The sequence below is a fragment of the Benincasa hispida genome, chromosome 11 (assembly GCF_009727055.1).
Source record: "Benincasa hispida cultivar B227 chromosome 11, ASM972705v1, whole genome shotgun sequence".
Taxonomy (NCBI): domain Eukaryota; kingdom Viridiplantae; phylum Streptophyta; class Magnoliopsida; order Cucurbitales; family Cucurbitaceae; genus Benincasa; species Benincasa hispida.
Window position 1 is genome coordinate 25,936,783 of NC_052359.1, and position 11,633 is coordinate 25,948,415.

Genomic DNA, 11,633 nt, shown 5'->3' on the forward strand with positions numbered 1-11,633 from the left:
TTTCCCTATGTTCCCAGGGTTGCGTGGGAGCTCAGTTGAGCTCGGTAGTGTCCCCTACGGTCTATTTTGAGCTCACCCGCAATCTGTCCTATTTGGATTTCTAGATTGTGGATGGAAGTCACCTGGTTCTAAAGAACTGTCTCATTCTTTTCAATGTACTCTTTTAACAGGTTCCCCACAGAGGATGATGGTCGTGCTTGAGAGTTGCTGGCTTGTTGTTGCAGTTGACCGTTAGTTCGTTGGAAAAATCTGGTGGTCCTTCTTTTTGCGCCATAGATTGGTAACCTTGTTGTTGGTTATTTTTCCAAGCAAAATTAGAGTGATTTCTCCACCCGGGATTGTACGTATTTGAAAAAGGGTTGTTCTTGACAAAGTAGATTGACTGCAGGTTTCGTGGACACTCTTCAACCGAATGCAATTCTAAACATGTAGCACAATTGGTGCTTGTTTGTTCTATTGCGTGGACTTGCCCTCTTTGCGTTCTAGGATTGTTGATTGCGACGCCTTGTAGCAAATTTATCATCGCATTCATTTGATTTTGCAAAGATGCGATGGCACCATTATTTGCGTTACCTTCTCTGGGTTTTACTCGTTGATCGATTTCTTGCCCATCCTCATGATTTTTCGATATGCGATCAAAAATGTTATTTGCCTCCTCATAAGTCTTATCTAGCAAATCGCCTGCTGCTGCCGCATTGACAGCTGTCTACGATGCAGGATTTAGTCCATGGTAGAAAATCTGTGTCTGGAGGCAGTCTGGTAATCTATTGTGCGGGCAGTCGAACACTAATCTCTTGAACCTCGCCCATGTGTCACTGAGTGATTCATCTTCTTCTTGTTCAAAATTTGTGATTAAATTCCTCCTTCTGGTATTCTCTGTAGGAGGGAAATACTTCTTCATAAACTTCTTGTCACTTGTTTCCATGAAAAACATAAATTACATATATGATTGAAATAGAATATTCACCTTCTTTGAACTTTAGTTTTAAATACTCTGAAAATATATAGATAATTCAAGTGGGTCTTTATGGTTCTTGGTGTTGTAGTGAACCAACTCCAACCTCTACAAACATTTCAGTGGTAGAAACTTCTTCTGCTAATGTGTTATTAAATATAGAGGAGAGAAAATCCAACATAACAATAGAAGTGAGAAACAGAGAGAAGAAAGTAGAGAATATATGTATTATGCTCAATTGAAATATATTTTCAAATGATATCTACAACCTCTATTTATAGGGTTGTGAGAATGGTGGTTACGAGAATGAAACATAAAAAGTGTACAAGATAATTATGGAGATTAATTGGAGAGGTTAATGTTGGGATTGATGTCTTAAATCTCCTAGTAGTCACATAGTTTGTAAAAATTCTGTAAACATATTGTTATTAAAATAAGTGTTATTTTATAAGCATTTACTCAATCCAATAAACTAAGATCTGAGGTTATTTTATGTAAATTAAGCATGTATGTGGAGACATGCAAGTGGATCATGCCTTAAGTAATAACCTAAATGGTTTATAGTAGATGGATAAAGGAGGGATACCTTATCATGATAACACTATGGATACGGCCCGCTTTGTAGATGTTTCAAGTGTTGTAATGTGCTACAAATGGTATGATCCTAAACATTCACGTGGAGATATGCGAGCCGGGGTATCCTATATAAAGAGTTTGTATAATACCGAACCACGAAGTCATTGTCTCTTTATGTAACGCCGTTGATAATTAAGACTTACATTTCATTAAAATGACCATAGGTGACATGACCTTAATCCTGAGTGAGTTGGAAACTGCTCATGAGGGTGGTCCTTGGGTGAGAGTGGCAAGATTGCCAACTTAACAAGCCTACCATTTTGTGGATTCTTCTGATTGGGGAGTTGGGAACTCAGCTACACAAAACAGAATTCACTCCTTCCCCAAAGTAGGGGTAAGTAGATAAATTGCTCCCTTAAGGGCTGATTTTCGGGTCTTGAACATAGTGACCACACCCTCCCTTGGGAAGAGAGAACTTATTCATAGTGGGACTATGACTTATTGTTCATTACAGGAATCAGTTGTACTTATGGAGTTAGATGTAACTACAGGGGCAAAATGGTAAATTGGCCCAGTTGTACTTACGAGCGATTCACTACTACAAAATCTTCATTACTTGACACTTGTAGTTTTTTATTACTTGACGTTATATGGAAAAAACGTAAAGTAATATGATTTTGGACAAAAAAAGTCAAGTAAAAGGGTTAAAAAAGCGGAGATTGACGGAATATTTCGGATATTTTCACGCGAACCTCGTGTCAAGTAATATAAGGTCTTACTTGACACGTTTCACGTGTCAAGTATAAGAAGCTCTTACTTGACATTTTTTTCTTGTCAAATAAAAGGGTTAAAAAAGCGGAGATTGACGGAATATTTCGGATATTTTCACGCGAACCTTTACTTGACATGATTTTCGTGTCAAGTAATATAAGGTCTTGCTTGACACATTTCACGTGTCAAGTATAAAAAGCTCTTACTTGACATTTTTTTTCGTGTCAAGTAAAAGGGTTAAAAAAGCGGAGATTGATGGAATATTTCAGATATTTGATAGGCCTCCAATTTAGTAGGCGAATCATATAGCATTTGGTAGTTCCGGGTAAGTGATCGCGGATTCTTCGTGGGCGATCGTCTAGTGTTACTCAGAGATCATGTAGCAGAGCTAAGCGATTGTGTAGCCGAGCTCAACGATCATATAGCATTTGGTAGGCGATCGTATAGCACTGGGTAGGCAATCGTATAACATTTTGTTACTCAATGATCGTGTAGCAAAGCTAAGCGATCGTGTAGCCGAGCTCAGCGATCGTGTAGCATTTAGTAGCCAATCGTATAACATTGGGTAGGCGATCGTATAACATTTTGTTACTCAGCGATCATGTAGCATTTGGTAGGCGATCGTATAACATTTTGTTACTCAGCATTCGTGTAGCAGAGGTAAGCGATTGATTAGCCGAGCTCACCGATCGTGTAGCATTTGGTAGGTGATCGTCTAGGATTAGGTAGGCGATCGTATAGTATTTTATAAACGATCGTTTGGACTTGTTAAGCGATCGTCTAGTCTGTGTCTGTCTATTAATATTTTTAGAATGGGGAACTTAGGAATAAGCTCCGTTACACGAACCTTTACTTGGCATTTTGTTAGTATCAAGTAAAATATAAAAAAAAAATTACCTAATAATATATTTTTTTTCTTACTTTATTGAAAAACCCAAGATTTATAACTTCATTTTCTCCATTTCTCACCTTCTCCAAACCCTTGGTCGTTCCCATTTCTCCTAGTCGCCTTTGCCTGCATTTCTCTAGTCTGTCAGTGTTGCCATCCGTGGTCATCCGCTGTTGGTGGTGTCGTTTGGTGGGTCGTCTGATGCCGGTAGTGTCGTCTGGTGGGTCATCCGCTGCCGCTGGTCCGTGGTCGTCCGCTGTCGGTGGTGTCATCCGGTGGGTCGTCGATCCATGGTGCCGTTGGGATCGTTCGCTGTGAGTAAGTATTTCATGCAAACATTTTTGTTATGTGTATATATATTTTGTTAATTGAAATGTGTATATATTTGTTATGTGTATGTTTTTTTTTTTTTTGTTTATTAATTAGTTTGAGGATGCACTTTGTGATTAGATTAAATGATACAGTTTGGGGAGGCAATTACGGATGATGTTTCTTTTTTTTAGTTTGAGGATGCACTTACGAATGCAGTTTGCAAAGGACTCGAAAAACCACATTCTGGAAAATAGTAAAGGTAAGTATAAAAGCATTGAAAAAATTAATAGAATGATGTTTATTAAATGCATTTGTATGATATGTGTATTAATTATTGGCTTTATATTGTAGTATTCTTTACAAGTGGGAACTGTCGAATGTGGGTATTACGTTATGAGATATATGCAAGAAATCGTGACTAAAGAGAAGAATATTATAACAGATGCAGTATGTACATACGAGGAATGGGCTGAATATTTATATTTATAGATGTGTAAATAGTACATAAATATGTATATCTCACTTTCTTTGTTTTATAGATTGATACGAAGAGCTCGTATTCACAACTTGAATTGGATGAAGTGTCACACCCTGTTCCAGACTACTCTCTGAGCCTCAGAGAGGATATGACTGCAGCAGTTATCAACCTTTTTGTTGACACTTACTGCCTAATAACTCTAGCGGAAATCACTCTGATACCAACATGCAACTCATACACAGCGGATGCCTCTTAGGCCAAATACATTAAGTTTAAACACACAACATATTTAGAGAGATTACATTACTAGTTTCACAAGTCTCGATGCCCAAAACCTTGTCCCTATATGAACAACTGTAACATGTGTACAAATTTACAGTAACCACCTAACAGACGGGTTGCAATATCTTTGCCCTTTAGTGGCAGAGCTACCTTCTGAGGATTTAATTGCTACCTGGGGGGGGACATTTGAAAACGGGGTGAGCTTGCTAGCCCAATGAGTGACTTAAGAAAGAAAATTGATTCTCATGTAAAAGTCTCAATAAAGAGATTAATCTGAAATATAAATTTCTACAGTAACGTGCATGTGGCCATACTAAGTACCGTCATACCTTAGGTACTTTTGCTCAGGTACCTTCTCAAATATCCTTCGGTATTGAGTTCATACAATGACTTTCTCTTTAAAGCATGTAAAGCATAACGCATAGAAAACATGTCTTTAAAATACTAATGCATGCTTGGTGTATTTAAATACACATAAATAGTTTTTCAATAAACTTTCATACATAGCTTGTGTTTAAAACATAACTCATGGTTTGCTTGGAAATTGCTTTGTAAAACGAGCTAACATGAAAATAATATTTCTTTAAAACTGGTTTCTTTAAAACATTGTAAATATTTATTCAAATATTTAGTCACTCACCTTGGTCGTTTAGGAACCTTTCTCTCTAGAAGTTCCTTGGTTACCTCGGGCTCCCTTTTGAACCCTAAGATTAAGATTTAATTTAAAGCTCAGATTACTCATAGTTTTAAGCCTTATCTCGAGATACTCCCTTCTAAAAACATGCTCTAAAATGTCTCAGGAAGTTTACCTTAAAACCGTAGCTCAGAGATCCTCGTGGTTTAGCCAGAATCATCAAAACATCAGGACTGACCCAAGCTTACCCGATAGCTTGACCCTTCTGATTTTTCCTCATTCTCTAGCCTGATTCCTTGGAGCTTCTTCTTCAGCAGCCGTACCTTGAAAACCAGACTTTTAGAGCTTTCAGGTGGCTTTAGAATCACTCCAAACACACGAGTATGGTGGGAGATATCCTCTCCCTAGTTGATGCTACTTCCAGACTTTACTGTTCGACAACATCTCCTCCTCTTGGAACTTTATGACCAGCGCATGGTTTTACTATCAACGCATGCGTTCTTTCATCAGTTTCCTCATAATCAGCCTTCATACACTCTTCTTAGTGTCCTTTGAAGAGAATTTGAGTTATGATCTGAAGAGAAGTCCTTGGCCCTATTTATAGGCATCCAAAATCTCTCCAAGGCTGACACCTCCTCCTTGATCGCATGTCCAAGTGTCTTTTCGCCACACTATCAATGCAACCTTCATGCCATCACAATCTAAGGTGTCTTCCTCTTCCTCAGCCAATAAATAATGCCTAAATTTGCATGTCTTCTTGTGCATCCACCTCACTTGCTTGAAGCCCAAGATTTCTTCCCAACAAGCCACATGTCCAGATGATCACCATTGGCGCATTCCACACCCTTATGGTCGCAAGCCATCTTGGCTGATCACTCTCTCGCATGGCCTATGCACCCATCTGACCTCAAATGCATCCATCCAATCTCAGAATGCATTCATCCAACCTCAAATGCGTTCATACAACCTCAAATGCTTGGTCGTGCATATCGTTTTCTCTCGCATGGCTTTACCCTTGGCCTATGCGCTCAACTAGATTATGACCAACACTCTTCCAATGCATACTATTAGCCTTTTTCTATGCGCCCACATGCCCTTGAATGTCCTTGGCATATAGCACATCACCAACGCATAATAACCTTTAGGTCAAGCTAGTTCTCAACCCAACACCTCATGGTATAGCTTACCATCGTCTAGCACCGATGCCAATCATGCAGTGCCAACACCTCATCGTCTAATGCTATCACTCATTGCATAGCGCTCTCGTTTAGCGCGACTCTCCGCATCGTTTAGCGCCGCACTTTACCGCACGATTGCTTAGCTTCCCACATTTATACACGATCGCCCAGCGCCTGCCTACACAATCGCCTACCTCATCGTGTAGCGTTGCTCACTTACTATACAATCGCATACCCCATCATGTAGGGGTGCTCATTTGCTACACGATCGTCTACCTTATCGTGTAGCGTCACTCACTACTACACGATCACCCAACGCGCCCATGTCTGTGCAACTTGAGGCTACCGCATGCTTTGCTAACCTCTTAAGACATTGGTTGCCGCATGCTTGTCCCACGCATAGCTTTTCTCTTGGAATTACTTTGGCTTCCTTCAACGCCCAAATAACCTCCAAAATGAGCAAGGCCAAGGCATGGAACAACACTTAGCTAATTTTCTAGCTTCCAACCCATGGGTTACACTTGGCCAATTTTTCAAGATTTACGCAAGAGTCAGGCTTTCAAATTCAAACTTTTCTTCTAACTTTTCACCCTTTTCTCTATAATTACACATTAATTTCCACATTAACCTACTCACCACACTGGTCTTAGTAGGGAACATACTCAAGTAGAGAAATTAAGGCTCAGGATTTACATGAAGTACGCGTAGAATGGGCTGAATATCTAGGTCATTATATCTTATGGACTTCCTCTAAATTGTATATGTGATTGCATGGGAATGCCCAAAACTTTTTTTATATAAATGTTTTGTTCAACCATTATAGGTTATATACTTCAAAGAAATGTATGGTGGAGGATAGAATTTTAGTCTTGTGAATTTTGGAATACATAGCACATATAGATTGGTTTTACAGTTGTGGAATTATCATATATTGGGGTGGGTTGATAGAGTAACGTAAATTTTTAGAATTATCGTACTGTTGTACGATTCGTCTTGTAAATTTTGAAACCGTTCATGTAGATATGAGTAATAGAAGAATGGAATTGTTTATTTTAGTATTCTTAATTGTTATGTTGGATGTATTGGGCTAATATGTAGACCTGTAATATATGTGCAACTGTTTAGTTGATGGAATTGTCTTATTGGAACAAATGTAATGTAGGAAATGAGAAATGAGAAATGGATATTAAATTTGATTGTAATTTGAAAAAAAAAAAACATAGATGACATTGAAAATGTGTTAAGAATTAGATTACTTGACCCTTATTTCATGTCAAGATAAAAATATACTTGACAAATAAAAAATGTCAAGAGTAATCACAATAATAAGTGTCAAGAATTAATACACTTGACATGTCATTAGTATCAAGTGTATTATATTTCTTGACACGAAAAATGTGTCAAGAATTATTTCTTTTCACATTTTTACAGTGTTAAGTTATCACACTATACTTGACACTCGAATAGTTGACGCTTTTATAAGTGTCAAGTATACCCTTTACTTGACATTGGAAAAACGTCAAGTTATCCAAATTCTATAGTAGTGATTGGTGAAGGGTCATCGCACTGTTGATTGGTTATATAGACACGAAAATATATATGTAGTGCGTAGAGTGCAGCTGTCAGTCTTTAGTAGAGTGACTGACAAATAACGGATGGTGGATCTCATGATTAAAGAGTTTAGTCAGTTATTCACTTACTGTTGGAGCTTCAAGCTACAGGTCCATAAGGTCCCCTTGGTAGCTCAATGGGGTCAAGTTGAGAATCAGATTTTGGGTTTATTTGAAGTGTTCAAATTAACAAGAGGAATTTGATTATATATGATATAATTAAACTGAATCAATTATATAAGATATAATTGGTGTGATGTATTTGATACATTATATGATTGGAGGAATTAATATAAATATGATTTATATGCCATCAAGAAGAAAAAGAAATATGGTTTAAATATTACATAGGATGTAATATTAAAACTATAGGTTATAAATATAATATGATAAATTGGTTATTATATTTATTTATAACAAACAATTATGAGATAAATGTTGTTAGTTATTTTTTCTCTAATAACCGAAAGAGTGGGAGGTTTTATTTAGCTTTGATAACTGATGAATAAAATGAAAATCGTTTTTATTTTTTAGGAGGCTAACACATTCCAATCGTAAAAAGAGAAAAAGTTATATGATAGCAGAATATACACAATCAAGAACTGAGTTTGCTAGACGATAGCTCCTCGGTACTAAACAGTCAAGTAGCAAGTCTATACGATAGACTTAGCCCTTCTCCCACTTACTCGATCATTCAATTCCTCCTTCCCTCTACCAAATCCATACAGAGCTCACACCTTTCGGATTAACACACCGAGAATACCAAGGTAACCGAGTGGTAGTGTCGAGTTTCTTGTTTGAGGGTCGAGGGTCGAGTTTTTCTCGATTGTGTTCAAGTACCTACTAGTTCGAGTTTGTTGGGTTTGTTCGTAGCATTTGTGCAATTGATCGAGTTTGCTTGGACGTTTGGTTGATTGATCGAGGGTATACAAGAAGAAAAAGTTCTTCAAAGGTATGTCTTACTCGATCCCTTTGTTTTTAATCCTCGATGCATGTTGTAATTTACTCGTTGATGCATAACTGTTGTTGTTTGATTGTAAATGTCTTGTTCTTTCACAATGGGGTTTGGAACGATCTGCTTCCACTCATTGGTTATCTTTGATAGGAGTTCCTTCAGTTAATAGATGAGTTTTAAGCTATGGAGGTTATGCATGAACATCTACACAATTATCATATTTATAATAATTTTACTTTTTATGTTTTATATATATATATATATATATTATTTACAAAAAATGCCATATTTATATTTTCAAATTATTTCAAAAAAATTTAATTGCAATGTATATATTTACATATTATTTAATTTATTATGAAATTTTGTAATACGCATCTTTATTGATTATTTGAATGATAAATTTTAACTTTTTACGGTTGTTACGAATATAGTAATCACAACCAATGTCTCAGAAAATATAATTTTTGGGCTGACAGAGTGGCACAACTTGTCTTCAAAACTCAAGGGTGTGAGTTTGAATCGTGCTAGGATCCACTCATTTTTTAAAATTTTATTTCTTTCACATACTATATATATTTATTATTTTATTTCTTTAATATGCCATATTTACTTTTCATTTTATTTTATGTCTTCCCATATTATTTATATTTATGTTTGTATATTATTTTATTTCTTTATAATGTCATGTATATCTGTATTTTCATATTATTTTTAAAATATAATTTTGTTAATATATATACTTACATATTATTTAATTTATTTTGTAATTTTGTAATACGTATATTTATGTAGTATTTGAATTATAAACTTTAGATTTTTGCGGCAATTGCAAATACAACAATCAAACCCAATATATTAGCAGATATAATTAATTGTAGCCTTTTGTTGACGCCTGCCAATGACTAACCAAAGACATTAATAATTTTTTTGATCTGTACTACTATTACTACTGAAGAGTAGTGATTAGTATGGAGAATGAGTGTTCTAAACTTCTCTCTCAACAGTCAAATAATATTTATAGTTCACCGAATAGACTATTTATACTACTAGGTAGTACATGAGGCAAGTCCGGTGTCAAACCACACAGAGCCTAATATATAATCTCTCTATGCTAAATTTGTCTATGAAAAAAATAAAAACAGGGTGTTTTGTGTTAGTTTGAATGAAAAGCCCAAATGTGAATATTAAAATGTGAAAAAGTAAGATAGATTGAGAAAAAGAGATATTGAACACAAGATTACCTTTGCTGATTTAGAGACCATTACGCATCCTATGAATCTAATCATCGATTAATCATGTAAACATTCAAGGATTAACTATTCTCAAGCATAATCGAATGTAAGGAAAGTCATTACAAACCCTTTCACCTAGTTAATCGCATGATGTTCTTGGATTGATTAGAACATTAAATTAAATTGGCCAAATCTAACCTAATGCATTTCAAGTCTTTAGGTCCCATTATCTCTTTGGTTATCCTAGAAGCCTAGTAATCAAACCATAATTATAACAAAGACCTATTGTTACTAAAATTATGCATGTTTTCGATGCAATTATGGACACCAAAAACATACCTAGCATAGAGAGCAAACATACAAGATTAAGTTTTCAATTGGATGTACTTATATTCTCACTCTTTAAATTCAAAAAAGATAGGAAATCAATAAGAAACAAAAAGATTCAAGAAAAAATTGATAAGAAAAGTCTTGTAGTATTCAAAGAAAAAGCCTTACAAATCTAAAAATCGACGATTGGCTTTGAAAATTTTATCAAATCCAAATTACGATGCCAAGATTTATAATTAAAAATCAAAATGCAAGGTAATATCATGAGTTTTGGTCAAAATTGGCCAAAACCGAGAATAGAGCTCTCAAAATTTACCTAACTCTCCTCCCTCCTTACCTATTTTGAAAAAGAAATTAATTTATACTATAGGCGCAACGTTGCAATGCTCCAATCGGAGCGTAGACCTCAAGCAATGCAACACTATCACTATGCTAAAGGGATTCGCCGTGCGCACGTGTTTCCTTGATGTACCCATCAAACATTGTAGCTTGCAAGGCTGAGGGTAGCATTGCAGCGCTCTCATGCATTTTCAACTACTGCCTTGCAGCTAACTCAAGGGTGTAAGGTGTGCGTTCTAACGCTATCAGCTATGCATTCAATCTATTTATGAGCTGGGCATTTTGATAATTTTTCTCCTTTGAAGCTCGGATACTCAATTTAACTCCAAATTTGTCCAAATTGACCTTGAATGACTGAAATTGTCGATTGTACCTTCTTTGTGCTCGGTACCTATAAAAATAGAGTAACAAACATATAAAATCCAAATATGAATCTAAATTAAGCTAAGGAAAATAACATTTTTATGGTTCTATCAAGTAGCATTAGTGGCAAGACCGAATCTTTCTACAGGAAAGCACGAGATGTGTTTCACAATAGTTAATTTTCTAGTTACAATAGTAAATGGGGGAGTTTGGTGTGAGATTGAGATAACATGCATAAAAATAAAAACATGAGAAGAAAAGATTTGAAAATGTAATTTTAACTTGGATAATATAGTTCTCAGAGCAAGAAAGGGTTCCAATGGAATTTTAACCATTGATTTCTTATAATTAAACATACATTCGATCTACATGTTCACAACAAGTTACTTGGCCCAACAACCTCATTGGCATAATAGATTGCCAACTAGTTGGATAAACCAAGAAAGTGTCCTAATTATCAGTTAAATTTAAAGCCCTAATTAATCTAAATGCTTTAGTCCTATTAGGTTCAAGAGCATCTACATAGAATAAAAGCATTTGCATTAAGTTCTAGGGTTTCATTGTATAGTTAATATATTAAGTAGCCCAACTAACTAATCAATTTATCTTTGAACCTAGGTTTAGCAGGCATTTAAGGTTTATGGTTAGACTATATTCCCTAGCATACAGGATTTAACCTTTTCTACATAGGCGATTAAAAGCTAGACGAACAATAAAAAACGTGCA

At 35.7% G+C, this 11,633-nt stretch overlaps 1 non-coding gene across 1 annotated transcript; it reads left to right on the forward strand.

The window, feature by feature from the left end:
* Nucleotides 1-761: 761 nt before the first annotated feature.
* LOC120092309 lies at nt 762-868 on the forward strand. The gene has a single exon (XR_005486015.1). It is a non-coding gene; the product is annotated as a small nucleolar RNA R71 (small nucleolar RNA).
* The last annotated feature ends 10,765 nt before the right edge of the window (nt 869-11,633 follow it).